Here is a 13,019-nt window from a genome sequence, read left to right on the forward strand (position 1 = left end):
GGAATGCTGGCTCCTAAGTGTCTCTGAAACACTGGTATTCGTTTTCCAACAGGTGTTGGGGGAGGGGGGCAAGTACACACAAATGTTCTATGGGAAAGTGTAAAAGAGGAACGTGGATCACACTGAAACAAGAAATTTTAACCGATTAATCACCCGTTAAACATTCATTCAATCTGATCACGTAAGTTTGAGCATTCCCATCCCATTTTTAGAAACCTTTGCACTTCATTCTTTTTATGACCTTAACATGTTCTGTGGACTGGCCAAACAGCCCTTTATTTCTCTTTTCTGGTTAAAGTAAGTTTAATGGGCACATATTAGTTCACTAGCCCCTAATTAATAAAATAATGAGGTAATACAATCTAATTTTGGCATCACTTTTACATTTGTTATTTGCCCATTGAAATAATGATAATGACTATTCCTCCCTGAATTTTCAGTTTTTGCATTTACAATATTGATAATGATCCTTCTCATGGGATCATTTGACCTAATCCCACTTCAATTTTTTGTAACAAACTGGAAGCAGTAAAGGAACAGAAGTGATTATTTATGGTGTTTTCGTCATGTCCTCATTTGCTGAGTGCAGAATTCTGGTATCCTGCACCCTTAGTAACTCTGAACTTTAAATTTATTGCCCATTAGATTATGCATCTATGTTAATCTTTACTTTATTGTTAACACTAAAGAGTTTGGGTTAATAACAGGAGTTCCACTCAAAGAAACTATTGAGGATGATATCTTAACTTTGTGCAGAATGAAATAATTAACCAAAAGAAATTCAAATTAAGCATCTTGGCATAAAATTCGAGTGTTTGGTTACCTTCAGTTGTAATATAACCTGCATTCAAGTACATGTGTAAATGTGATTACAATGTAGTTTCTTCAGAATGTTCTTTAAGTGTGAGCTATTATTGGTCCAGCAGCAACCCAGGCATTAGCAATCAGAATTGCTTTTATTTGTTATTCTTTTGAGCTCTCTCTGCTTCAGTCTGTGGTTCCCACCTGCTTTAAGAAGAATGCGATCATTTCAGTACCTAAGAAAACCAAGGGCAGATACCTTAATAACTACCACCTGGTAGCTCTGACTTCCAGCATCACAAAGTGCTGTAAGTGTCAGGTTACAGCTTGCATTGACTATAGTCTCTCACGCAACTTCAACCCACAGCAATCCTGCCTACCACTGAAACGTGTGTATGGCAGGCACCTTCTCCCAGGCTGTATACTCATCTCTGGAATGCCTGGACAGTAAGATCGCCCAGACTAGACCATTGTTTATCAACTGCTGCTTGGTGTTATATAATTCCAACCAAACTCATTTTCAAACTTCTAGATCTAGGAGTCGGCACCTCCATTTGCAACTGATAGAGATCCTTGACTTCCCGATCAACAGACCACAATCTGTCAGGATAGGCCACAGTACCTCTGCCATGATTATCCTCAACACTGGCCCCAGAAAACCGTGTCCTCAGCCCCCAGCTCTACTACCTATACACTATGACTGCATGGCCAGGTACTGTTCTAACTCCATCCACGAGTTTGCAGATGATACCACCAGAATGGACCACACCCTAGCCAAGAAAGCTCACCAGCACATCGACTACCTTAGGAGGCTAAAGAAATCTGGCCTTGTCTTCTTTGAACTTCACCAATTTTTAATGATGCACAATAGAAAGTGTCCTGTCCAGATGAATCATAGTTTGGTATGGCAACTGCTGTGCACATCACCATAAGAAACTACAGAGGTGTAGACACAGATCAGCACACCATGAAAATCGACCTCCCCTCCATGGACTTTGTCTACACTTCTCTCTGCCTCTGTAAAACATCCTGTATAAGGAATGACCCTACCCACCCCATGGGGCAGGAAGATACAAAAGCCTGAAAGCACATACCACCAAGCTTACGGACAGCGGGTGTTTGAAATTTAAAACACACAGGGAAAGGCTGTTGGATCTTAAAGATGGTTTTCTAACCTTTAATATACAGCTCTCTCCTGAACCCATCCCTGTGCTCACACACTCTGGATAAACACTCCCTTGATCAAAGATTAAATCACATTTCTTCAGAGGAGAATGAAGGTTCCTGCCACAAAGTCAGCAGTGTTAAACACAGAATCCAAAATGAAAAGGAGATGAAGCTTTCTACATTAAATTAATGAATGAATTAACAAGATTCAAGCTTGTTTAATGTCATTTCCGGTACATAAGTGTAAAGGACATGAAATAATTGTTACTCTGGATCTGATGCAGTGCAATAAAACCCACAATTATGTGATGAACACAATAATAAAAGTACAACAAATAGAATTACATAAGATAGTGTTACACATTGTTTGTATTTATATACATAAAGTGATGTTAGCTACAGGAGTGTCTGTACATAAGGTGACACTGACAGGAAATGATAATGTAGTGGTGATTGGGAGATGTTCATCAGCTTGGGGAAAATAACTGTTTTTGAGTCTGATGGTCCTTTGAATGGATGCTACTTTGCCTCCTCCCTGATGAGAGTGGGGCAAACAGTCCATCAGCAGGGTGGTATAAATCAGTTCTGAATAAATCAATATAACAGCATAAGAAATTGGAGTTGGCCATTTGGCTGCTTGTGTCTACTTTCCCATTTAATAAGGTTATAGCTGATCTTTTAACTCAGTACCGCTTTCCTGCACTAAACCCATTTCCATTAATTCACTTAATATAACCATATAACAATTACAGCACAGAAACAGGCCATCTCGGCCCTTCTAGTCCGTGCCGAACTCTTACCCTATCCTATTCCCACTGACCTGCACTCAGCCCATAACCCTCCATTCCTTTCCTGTCCATATAGCTATCCAATCTAACTTTAAACGACAATATAGAACCTGCTTTGACCACTTCTGCTGGAAGCTCATTCCACACAGCTACCGCTCTCTGAGTAAAGAAGTTCCCCCTCATCTTACCCCTAAACTTTTGTCCTCTAATTCTCAACCCGTGCCCTCTTGTTTGAATCTTCCCCACTCTCAATGGAAAAAGTTATATGCTAAAGAATTATTTACCTGCATTTTAAATATATGCAGTGACTGCACCTCTACAGGTCTCTGTTTGGACAATTTAAATGCCGGCCCAGATTGGAGGCGAGAGGCAATTTCGCTCACTCTCCATGATGATCACTTCCATGGCACTGAGGCTATGAAAATTGCCCTGGCTCAAGTGCTTTGTGCCTGATAATATGATGAAATGATAAGCGAACCTTTGGGCCTACTCAGGGCTGCTCCAGGGTTTGGATCTGAGGACTCAGTTTTGGCTGGGAATGTTGTTCTCTTCGTTTGCATAATTTTTTTTTACTCTTGCCTATCGAAGTTGGTCCTTTATTCTTATTTTTAGCTTTAACTGGGTTCTTTCAGATTTCTTGCATTTTGGCTATCTATAAGCAAACAAATCTCAAAGTTGTATAACTTTTACGTTCTTTGATAATAAATGTTCTTGAACCTTGAGGTATTGCACTCCAGAGAACTGCCACACTGAGAAAGAACTTCTTTTCTCAATTCAGTGCTGATTGCCTGATCAGTTAGAACTATGACCCCCCCCCCCCACCATGGTTCAGGATACCCCAACAATACACAGAAAAAAATTGACACTTTTAAGTCCAATAATAAGTTTGTATATTTCATTAAGGTCTTCTCATTCTTCTAGGAGTGTATAGGCCTATTCTATTTAATCTCTTGTTAAAGAACCACTCACCCATTTCTTGCTGCAGTGCAATTGCGAATGAAGTGACACATCCCAAGAAATTAATATTTAAACAGAATGGAGAATAGCAATCAATTAGTTACACATGATCCAAACAACAAATCTTCTTTTTCCATTTAGCATTGAAAACATTTGACACAACATCTCTCCTAAAGAGTTACAAACCTGCATGTTTAGGCTGGAATCCTCAATTCCCAGCCACCAAATGAAGGTTCCAATGGGTATTTTGGCAGACTTATCTGTGAAATTGTATGTGATCTAAGCTCTTGGGACAGCAATATTTCAGGCATGGAAAATTTGAAAGTTCTTACACCAGGGGAATTTTGGTACATTGAGACGCCATTGTTTTTTGCATATTTAATTATGCTATTCCTTGCAACGCACACAACATGCAGGAGGAACTCAGCAGGCCAGGAAGTATCTATGGAAAAGAGTAAACAGTCAATGTTTCGGATTGCAACCTTCATCAGTATTGCTTGGATTTCCAGCAGCTGCAGATTTTCTCTTAATGGTGATGCCATTCCTCGGTGGGGTGGGTCAATTTTTCCAAGAATCATGTAACTGCCCCCACCACCAGTGTAATCAGACGATAGGATTTCAGGTTTTGTAATCTCTCTCAGGATGAGGCTTTTCATTCTAGGACGAGGGAGATGTCTTCATTTTTTAAAGAAAGGGGCTTCCCTTCCTCCACTATCAACTCTGCTCTTAAACGCATCTCCTCCATTTCACGTACATCTGCTCTCACTGCATCCTCCCACCACCCCACTAGGAATAGGGTTCCCCTGGTCCTCACCTACCACCCCACCAGCCTCCGGGTCCAACATATTATTCTCCCTAACTTCCGCCACCTCCAACGGGATCCCACCACTAAGCACATCTTTCCCTCCCCCCCTCTCTCTGCATTCCGCAGGGATCGCTCCCTACACAACTCCCTTGTCCATTCGTCCCCCCCATCCCTCCCCACTGATCTCCCTCCTGGCACTTATCCGTGTAAGCGGAACAAGTGCTACACATGCCCTTACACTTCCTCCCTTACCACCATTCAGGGCCCCAAACAGTCCTTCCAGGTGAGGCATCACTTCACCTGTGAGTCGACTGGGGTGATATACTGCGTCCGGTGCTCCCGATGTGGCCTTTTATATATTGGTGAGACCCGACGCAGACTGGGAGACCGCTTTGCTGAACATCTACGCTCTGTCCGCCAGAGAAAGCAGGATCTCCCAGTGGCCACACATTTTAATTCCACATCCCATTCCCATTCTGACATGTCTATCCACGGCCTCCTCTACTGTAAAGATGAAGCCACACTCAGGTTGGAGGAACAACACCTTATATTCCGTCTGGGTAGCCTCCAACCTGATGGCATGAACATTGACTTCTCTAACTTCCGCTAGGCCCCACCTCCCCCTCGTACCCCAGCTGTTACTCATTTTTATGCACACATTCTTTCTCTCACTCTCCTTTTTCTCCCTCTGTCCCTCTGAATATACCTCTTGCCCATCCTCTGGGTCACCACCCCCCCCGTCTTTCTTCCCGGACCTCCTGTCCCATGATCCTCTCGTATCCCCTTTTGCCTATCACCTGTCCAGCTCTCGGCTCCATCCCTCCCCCTCCTGTCTTCTCCTATCATTTTGCATCTCCCCCTCCCCCTCCAGCTTTCAAATCCCTTACTCACTCTTCCTTCAGTTAGTCCTGACGAAGGGTCTCGGCCTGAAACGTCGACTGCGCCTCTTCCTATAGATGCTGCTTGGCCTGCTGCGTTCACCAGCAACTTTGATGTATGTCATTTGTTAATGGAGTGATATGTTTGCCTTCAATTTAACATCCTGTAGAAATGAAACACTGTGATAATGATAATTGTTACTCCTTGTAAACACATACCTATCAGTACAAATTGTCTGATTTAAAAACACACCCTTGATATGACCTGAAAGGATCTGTTGCAATGAAAGATTTTTTTCCCTTCGTACACATGGAAAGAACTACCATTGTATCGGATAATGTCCATAAGGCCATTAGATATTTGAGCAGAATTAAGTCTTTAGCGTTTCATCATAGCCGATCCATTTTTCTTCTCGACTCAATCTCCTGTCTGCTCCCCCCCCCCTGTATTCCTTAGCACCATGACCAATCAAAAGTCTATCACCCTCTCTTAAATATACATAAACAGCTGGCCTCCACAGCTGCCAATGGCAATGCATTTCACAGTTTCACCACTCTCTGCTAAAGAAATTTCTCCTCATCACCATTCTGAAAGGATGCCCTCTGTTCTGAGGCTGTATCCTCCAGTCTTGAACTCTCCCACCATAGGAAACATCCTCTCCACATCCACTCCATCAAGGCCTCTCACCATTCGATCGGTTTCAATGAGGACACACCCAATTCTTCTGAATTCCAGTGAATACAGGCCCAATGCTGGGATCATTTTTGTAAACCTCCTTTGAACCCTCTCCAGTTTCAGCACATCCTTTCCAAGTTAGGGGCTCAAAACTGCTCACAATACTCCAGGTGAGGCTTCGCCAATGCTTTATAAAGTCTCAACATTGCATCTTTGCTTTTATATTCTAGTCCTCTTGAAATGAATGCTAATACCGCTAATACTGCTTTTGCCTTCTTCAACAAAGACTTAACCTGCAAATGAACTTTTAGGGAATCCTGTATATTGACTCCTAAGTCCCTTTGCACTTCGGTTTTTTTTTCGTATTTTCTCTTCAATTAGAAAATAGTCAACTCTTTTATTTCTTGTACCAAAGTGCATGACCAAACACTTCTTGACACTGTATTCCCTCTGCCACTTCTTTGCCCATTCTCCTAACCTATCCAAGTCCATCTGTAGCCTCTCTACTTCCTCAAAACTACCTGCCCCGCCACCTATCTTCATATTATCTGCAAACTTTGCAACAAAGCCATCAATTCCAATCATCCAAATCACTAACATATAACATAAAAAGAATCGTTTTCAACACAGACCCTGTGGAACACCACCAGTCACCAGCAGCCAATCAGAACAGGCTCCCTTTATTCCCACTCTTAGCTTCTTGCCAATCAGCCACTGCTTTATCCATGCTAGAATCTTTCCTGTAATACCTTGGGCTCATACTTTGTTAGGCAGCCTCATGTGTGGCATCTTGTTAAAGGCCTTCTGAACATCCAAGTACACAACATCAACTGATTCTCCTTTGTCTATCCTGCTTGTTATTTCTTAAAAAAAATTCCAACCCGTTTGTCAGGCAAGATTTTCTCTTGAAGAAACTATGCTGACTATGGCCTGTTTTATCATGTGCCTCCAAGGACCCCAAAACTACATCCTTAACAGTCGACTCCAACTGCTTGCAGCCACTGAGATCAGATTAACTGGTTTATAATTTCCTTTCTTCTGCCTCTCTCCCTTGAAGAATGGAGTGACATTTGCAATTTTCCAGTCTTCAAAGCCATTCCAGAATCTAGTGATTCTTGAAAGATCCTTACTAATGCCTCCATGATCTCTTCAGCCACCTCTTTCAGAACCTTGGCATGTACATCATCTGTACAGGTGACTACCTTCAGACGTTTCAATTTCCCAAAACCCTTCTCCCTCGTGATGGTACCTTCACACAGTTCATGACCCCTGACACCTGGAACTTCTACCATACTGCTAGTGTCTTCCACAATGGAGACTGATACAAAATAGTCATTTAGTTCGTCTGCCAATTCCTTGTCCCCCATTACTACCTCTCCAGCAACGTATTGTTTTCCAGCGATCCGATATCCACTCTCACCTCTCTTTTATACTTTATGTATCTGAAGAAACTTTTGGTATCCTCTTGAATATTATTGGTTCGTTTACATTCTTATTCCATCTTTACACCTTAGTTACATTTTTAGTTGCCTTCTGTTAATTTGTGAAAGCTTCCCAATCCTCTGACTTCCCACTAAATTTTGCTCTGTTGTATGCCCTCTCTTTGGCTTTTATGTTGGATTTGACTTCTCTTGTTCACCATGGTTATGTCATCTTGCCTTTAGAATACTACTTCCTGTTTGGGATGCATATATCCTATGTCTTTTGAATTGTTTCCAGAAATTCCAGCATTGCTGCTCTGCCCTCATCTCTGCCAGTTCTCAATTCTTGTCAACTCTTCTCTCATGCCTCTGTCATTCCCTTTACTCCACTGTAGTAGTGAATCACATGACTTTGGCTTCTCCTTCTCAAATTTCAGGGTGAATGTGATCATATTATGATCACTTCCCCTAAGGGTTCTTTTACCTTAAGCTCTCTAATCAATCCTGGTTAGTTGCATAACATCCAATCCAGAATAGATTGTCCGCTGCTCTTAAAAAGCCATCTTGTAGGCATTCCAGAAATCCCCCTCTTGGAATCCAGCACCAACCTAGTTTTCCCAATCTACCTATATATTGAAATACCCCATGAGTATTGTAACATTGCCTTTGTGGCATGTATTTTCTATCTCCCGTTGTAATTTGTAGACCACATCCTATGTCTCCAGAATACTCTGCAGATCATGCCCCATTCCTAGACTGTGTGTGAAGCAGACGTAGCAAAGTCTGTTGTTTTCCTGTGTGGTGAGAAATGGAAACACATCTCAATTATTTCTGTAGCTCAGTTTGACAGTATTCCTATGAGGTGTGCTCCCTCATCTGAAGCTTGCAGAAGTTGAGAAATCAGAAAGACTCTATTATATTCTACATTATTAAACTATTAAGGATTAGGGAATACAAGAGATCAGTCATGGAGCCTGGAGTGTAACGTGAGATTGCAACCTGATTAGGGGAATGACAGTGGCTAAAGAGAACTCTTCCCAATGTAGGGTTGAAATGGACAAGCAGGGCAAGAAAATCAGTGGAGGAATAAGTGGGTAAATTCTTTCAGAAGTTCCAGTGACAGGTAGCAGGAGAATAATCTGGTGTGGAAGATATCTATGATGCTGGATTAAGGATGTCATTAGGAAAACAATTTTGAAAAGTGCAGAATCAACTTAAGTCCATTCTGGGTGTAAGAATGGATCGTAGTGTGAAAACTGGACATGGTATTGGCAGTTCTGGCTAAGAACATGGTATGGTGGATTTCTCCATGTGAAGGATAGGTTGAGACATAGATTAGGCCTTTGCTGACTACACATGCAAAATTGTAACATCCCTCTCATTCTGTCTGCTGCGCTATGTCCATGTCCTGTTCACTGCCTGTTCATGTGCCTCTTTACATGCTACTTACACCGTGCTACTGTTTCTGTTTCTGCTACTTACCTGGCAGTGAATTCCAGGCACCTATTTCACTTGGTGTAAAATAAAGCTCGCCTTGTATGTATCTTCTTTAAACTTCGCCCTCTCATCTTAAACCAATGCCCTCTGATATTTCACACTTCCATCTGGAAAGAAGATTCTGATTACCTACCTTGTCTGTCTGTGCCTCTCATAATTATATATACTTCCATCAGATCTTCCCTGAACCCCCAGAGAAAAAAAAATGAATTTGTCCAACCTCTGCTTATAGGTAATGCTCGCTAATCCAGATGACACCCTAGTGAACCTCTTTTGCACTTTCTCCAAAGCCTCCACATCATTCCTATAATGTAATGTCCAGAACTGCACGCAATCCTCCAGATATGGCCTGACCAAAGTTTTATCCAACTGTGACATGACTTGCCGACTTTTCTACTGAACGTCCCAACTGATGAAGGCAAGTTTACTGTATGCCTTATTTACCACCCTATCCACTTGCATTGCCACTTTCAAGAAACTAAGGACTTGCATCACAAGATCCCACTATATGTAAATGCTAGTCAGAATCTTCTTTACTACCTGCATTTCCACAAATTTGGTCTACAACTTTGCAGATCAGACCATCGACATTATTGTGTTACAAATAACAGAGGTCACGCCACTAGTCACAGACCTCCAATCAAAAATGCCACTCTACCACAATCCTCTGTCATCTGTAACCTAGCTAATTTTGAATCCAACCTACTAACTCATAGTGTATCCTATGTGACCTAATCTTCTGACTCAGTCGACATGGGACCTTATCACAAACAAGAGAACCTTATCAAATGCTTTACTCAAGTCCATGTATACAACATTCACAGCCCTGCCCTCATCAGTCATCCTTGTCACCTCAAAACTATGCTGACTATTCCAAGTAAGTCCATGACTTTCCAAATATGAGTAAATTCTGTTAAGGCTGAACTAGTCTGTTGAGACACGTGCTGTGTGTTTCCAGAATTTAGTTGCCTTTTGAACCTTGTGATAAACAGCAAGAACTTAGGTTTGTTGAAAATATGAACGTCATAATAAGTGTAATAAGTGGATTTGGGAAGACAGAACAAAAGTCTTTTGGTCATTTATTCATTCTTCTGCAAATTAAGTACCATTTGGCTTAAAAATTGTGAAAATAGTCGAACAGGCAATATCTGTAGAGACAGAAACAGTTAATGTTTCAGGTTAATGATCTTTACTGTAAGATCCACTGACTGAGCTGTTAAGAGTAATTGAACTGTAATATTTTTGGAGTCATGAGTGGCTGAGACAACTACGAATTGATTGAAGATCCATCCGCTGTTTGCATGCCTCGTCTCCTGTAACTGAAAGTGAATTAAGAAAGGTACTGGACGATGTCACTGTAAAAATGGACATATCCTGGGGAAAATAATATTAAATGAAAATGCCACACTCAAGTTTTGTAAAGGCCGTCTGGTTCCTGATACCATCTGTGAGAAAACAGCCAGTGAGATAGATCACATGGAAGCTGAAGGAATTCTTTCCAAAGTCGTCTGGAACCCATGGGCAACGACAGTGGCCCCAGTAGCCAAGAGGAATGGGTCTGTGAGGATCTGTGGTGATTTTGAGGTCACCATCAACCCAGTACCGAAAGATCAATACCCTCTGCCCAGGATAGGGAATGTCTTTGCAAATATTTCTGCAGGAAAACACCAGCAAAATGGACAGCTGAGGCCTACCTAGAGATGGAGATGTAAGAAGATTGCAAAGTGTTACCATAAACATGCACAAAGGACTTTATCACTGTAACAGCCTTATTTCTGGAGTAGAATCTGCACCTGCACTCTGGCAGGTGTTGGTGCGTGGCCAAGTGGTTAAGGCATCGGTCTAGTGCTCTGAAGGTCACTAGTTCGAGCCTCAGCTGAGGCAGCGTGTTGTGTCCTTGAGCAAGGCACTTAACCACACATTGCTCTGCGATGACACCGGTGCCAAGCTGTATTGGCACTAGTGCCCTGCCCTTGAATAACATCGGTGGTGTGGAGAGGAGACACTTGCAGCATGGGCAACTGCTGGTCTTCCATACAACCTTGCCCAGGCCTGCGCCCTGGAAACCTTCCAAGGCGCAAATCCATGGTCTCACGAGACTAATGGATGCCTATATATAACTCTGGCAGAGAGCTATGAAACTCAAGGCCGCCCAGACACTAAATGTTACCTGAATGACACCTTTGTAACCAGTAAGGATGATGAGGAAGATCTCCAAACTCTCAAGACCACTAAAAAGATTAGAACATTATGGGCTCAGAGCACGATGCAACAAGGGAGAATTCTTTAAACCAAGCATCACTTACTGTGTTGTTTTTCTTTTTTTGCACATTGGCTGTTTGTTTGAATTTGTATGTATATTTTCGTTGATTCTATTGTGTTTCTTTATATCTACTGGGAATGCCCACAAAAATGGATAGTATATGGTGACAAATATGTACTTGATAATAAATTTACATTGAACTTTGTGAAGATTTATAAGGATGTTGCCAGGACCGAGAGAATGAGTTATAGGGAGAGGTATATAAAATCAAGAGGGACATAGATGGGTAAATGCATTGTCATTTTACCCCAAACTTGGACTATAAGAACTGGAGGACATAGGTTTAAGGTGAAAAGGGAAAGATTTAATAGGAAATTGAGGGACAACTTTTTCCCCCACAAAGGGTGCCATCTGTATGAGGAAGTGGTTGAAACAAGTACAATAACAACTTTTAAAAGACAGTTGTGCAGGTACATGGATTAGAAACATAGAAAACCTACAGCACAATACAGGCCCTTCAGCCCACAAGGTTGTGCCGAACATGCCCCTACCTTAGAAATTACTAGGGTTACCCATAGCCCTCTATTTTTCTAAGCTCCACGTACCTATCCAAAAGTCTCTTAAAAGACCCTATCATATCCGCCTCCATCACCATTGCCGGCAGCCCATTCCACGCACTCAACACTCTCTGAGTAAAAAAACTTACCCTTGATGTCTCCTCTGTACCTACTCCCAAGTTCCTTAAACCTGTGTCCTCTCGTGGCAGCCATTTCAGCCCTGGGAAAAAGACTCTGACTATCCACACGATCAATGCCGCTCATCATCTTATACACCTCTATCAGGTCACCTCTCATCCTCCATCGCTCCAAGGAGAAAAGGCTGAGTTCACTCAACCTGTTTTCATAAGGCATGCTCCCCAATCCAGGCAACATCCTTGTAAGTCTCCTCTGCACCCTTTCTATGGTTTCCACATCCTACCTGTAGTGAGGTGACCAGAACTGAGCACAGTACTCCAAGAGGGGTCTGACTGAGGTCTTATATAGCTGCAATATTACCTCTCGGCTCCTAAATTCATTTCCACGATTGATGAAGGCCAATACACCGTATGCCTTCTTGACCACAGAGTCAACCTGCACAGCTGCTTTGAGCATCCTATTGACTCGGACCCAAAGATCTCTCTAATCCACCACACTGCCAAGAGTCTTACCATTAATACTATATTCTGCCATCATATTTGACTTACCAAAATGAACTACTTTACACTTAACATACATCAAAGTTGCTGGTGAACGCAGCAGGCCAAGGAGCATCTATAGGAAGAGGCGCAGTCGACGTTTCAGGCCAAGACCCTTCGTCAGGACTAACCTTCCTTCAGTTAGTCCTGACGAAGGGTCTCGGCCTGAAACGTCGACTGCGCCTCTTCCTATAGATGCTGCTTGGCCTGCTGCGTTCACCAGCAACTTTGATGTATGTTGCTTGAATTTCCAGCATCTGCAGAATTCCTGTTGTTTACTTTACACTTATCTGGGTTGAACTCCATCTGCCACTTCTCAGCCCAGTTTTGCATTCTATCAATGTCCCACTGTAACCTCTGACAGCCCTCCACACTATCCACAACACCCCCAACCTTTGTGTCATCAGCAAACTTACTAACCCATCCTTCCACTTCCTCATCCAGATCATTTATAAAAATCACGAAGAGTAAGGGTCCCAGAACAGATCCACGAGGCACACCACTGGTCACCGACCTCCATGCAGGATATGAC

General features: G+C 42.4%; 1 protein-coding gene across 29 annotated transcripts in view; it reads left to right on the forward strand.

Annotated features, from left to right (window-relative positions):
- Positions 1-13,019, forward strand: part of LOC134354337 (uncharacterized) — a 61,546-nt gene that overhangs the window by 15,777 nt on the left and 32,750 nt on the right. For 8 of the 29 annotated variants that reach the window (XR_010019809.1, XR_010019815.1, XM_063063346.1 and 5 more), the window contains exon 1: positions 6,249-9,867. The exons of 15 other annotated variants lie outside the window; for them this stretch is intronic. The gene's annotated coding sequence lies outside the window, so the exon portion shown is untranslated. 6 more of the 29 variants (XR_010019803.1, XR_010019791.1, XR_010019797.1 and 3 more) reach the window with 4 other exon arrangements.

This window comes from Mobula hypostoma, chromosome 1 (assembly GCF_963921235.1).
Source record: "Mobula hypostoma chromosome 1, sMobHyp1.1, whole genome shotgun sequence".
Taxonomy (NCBI): Eukaryota; Metazoa; Chordata; class Chondrichthyes; order Myliobatiformes; family Myliobatidae; genus Mobula; species Mobula hypostoma.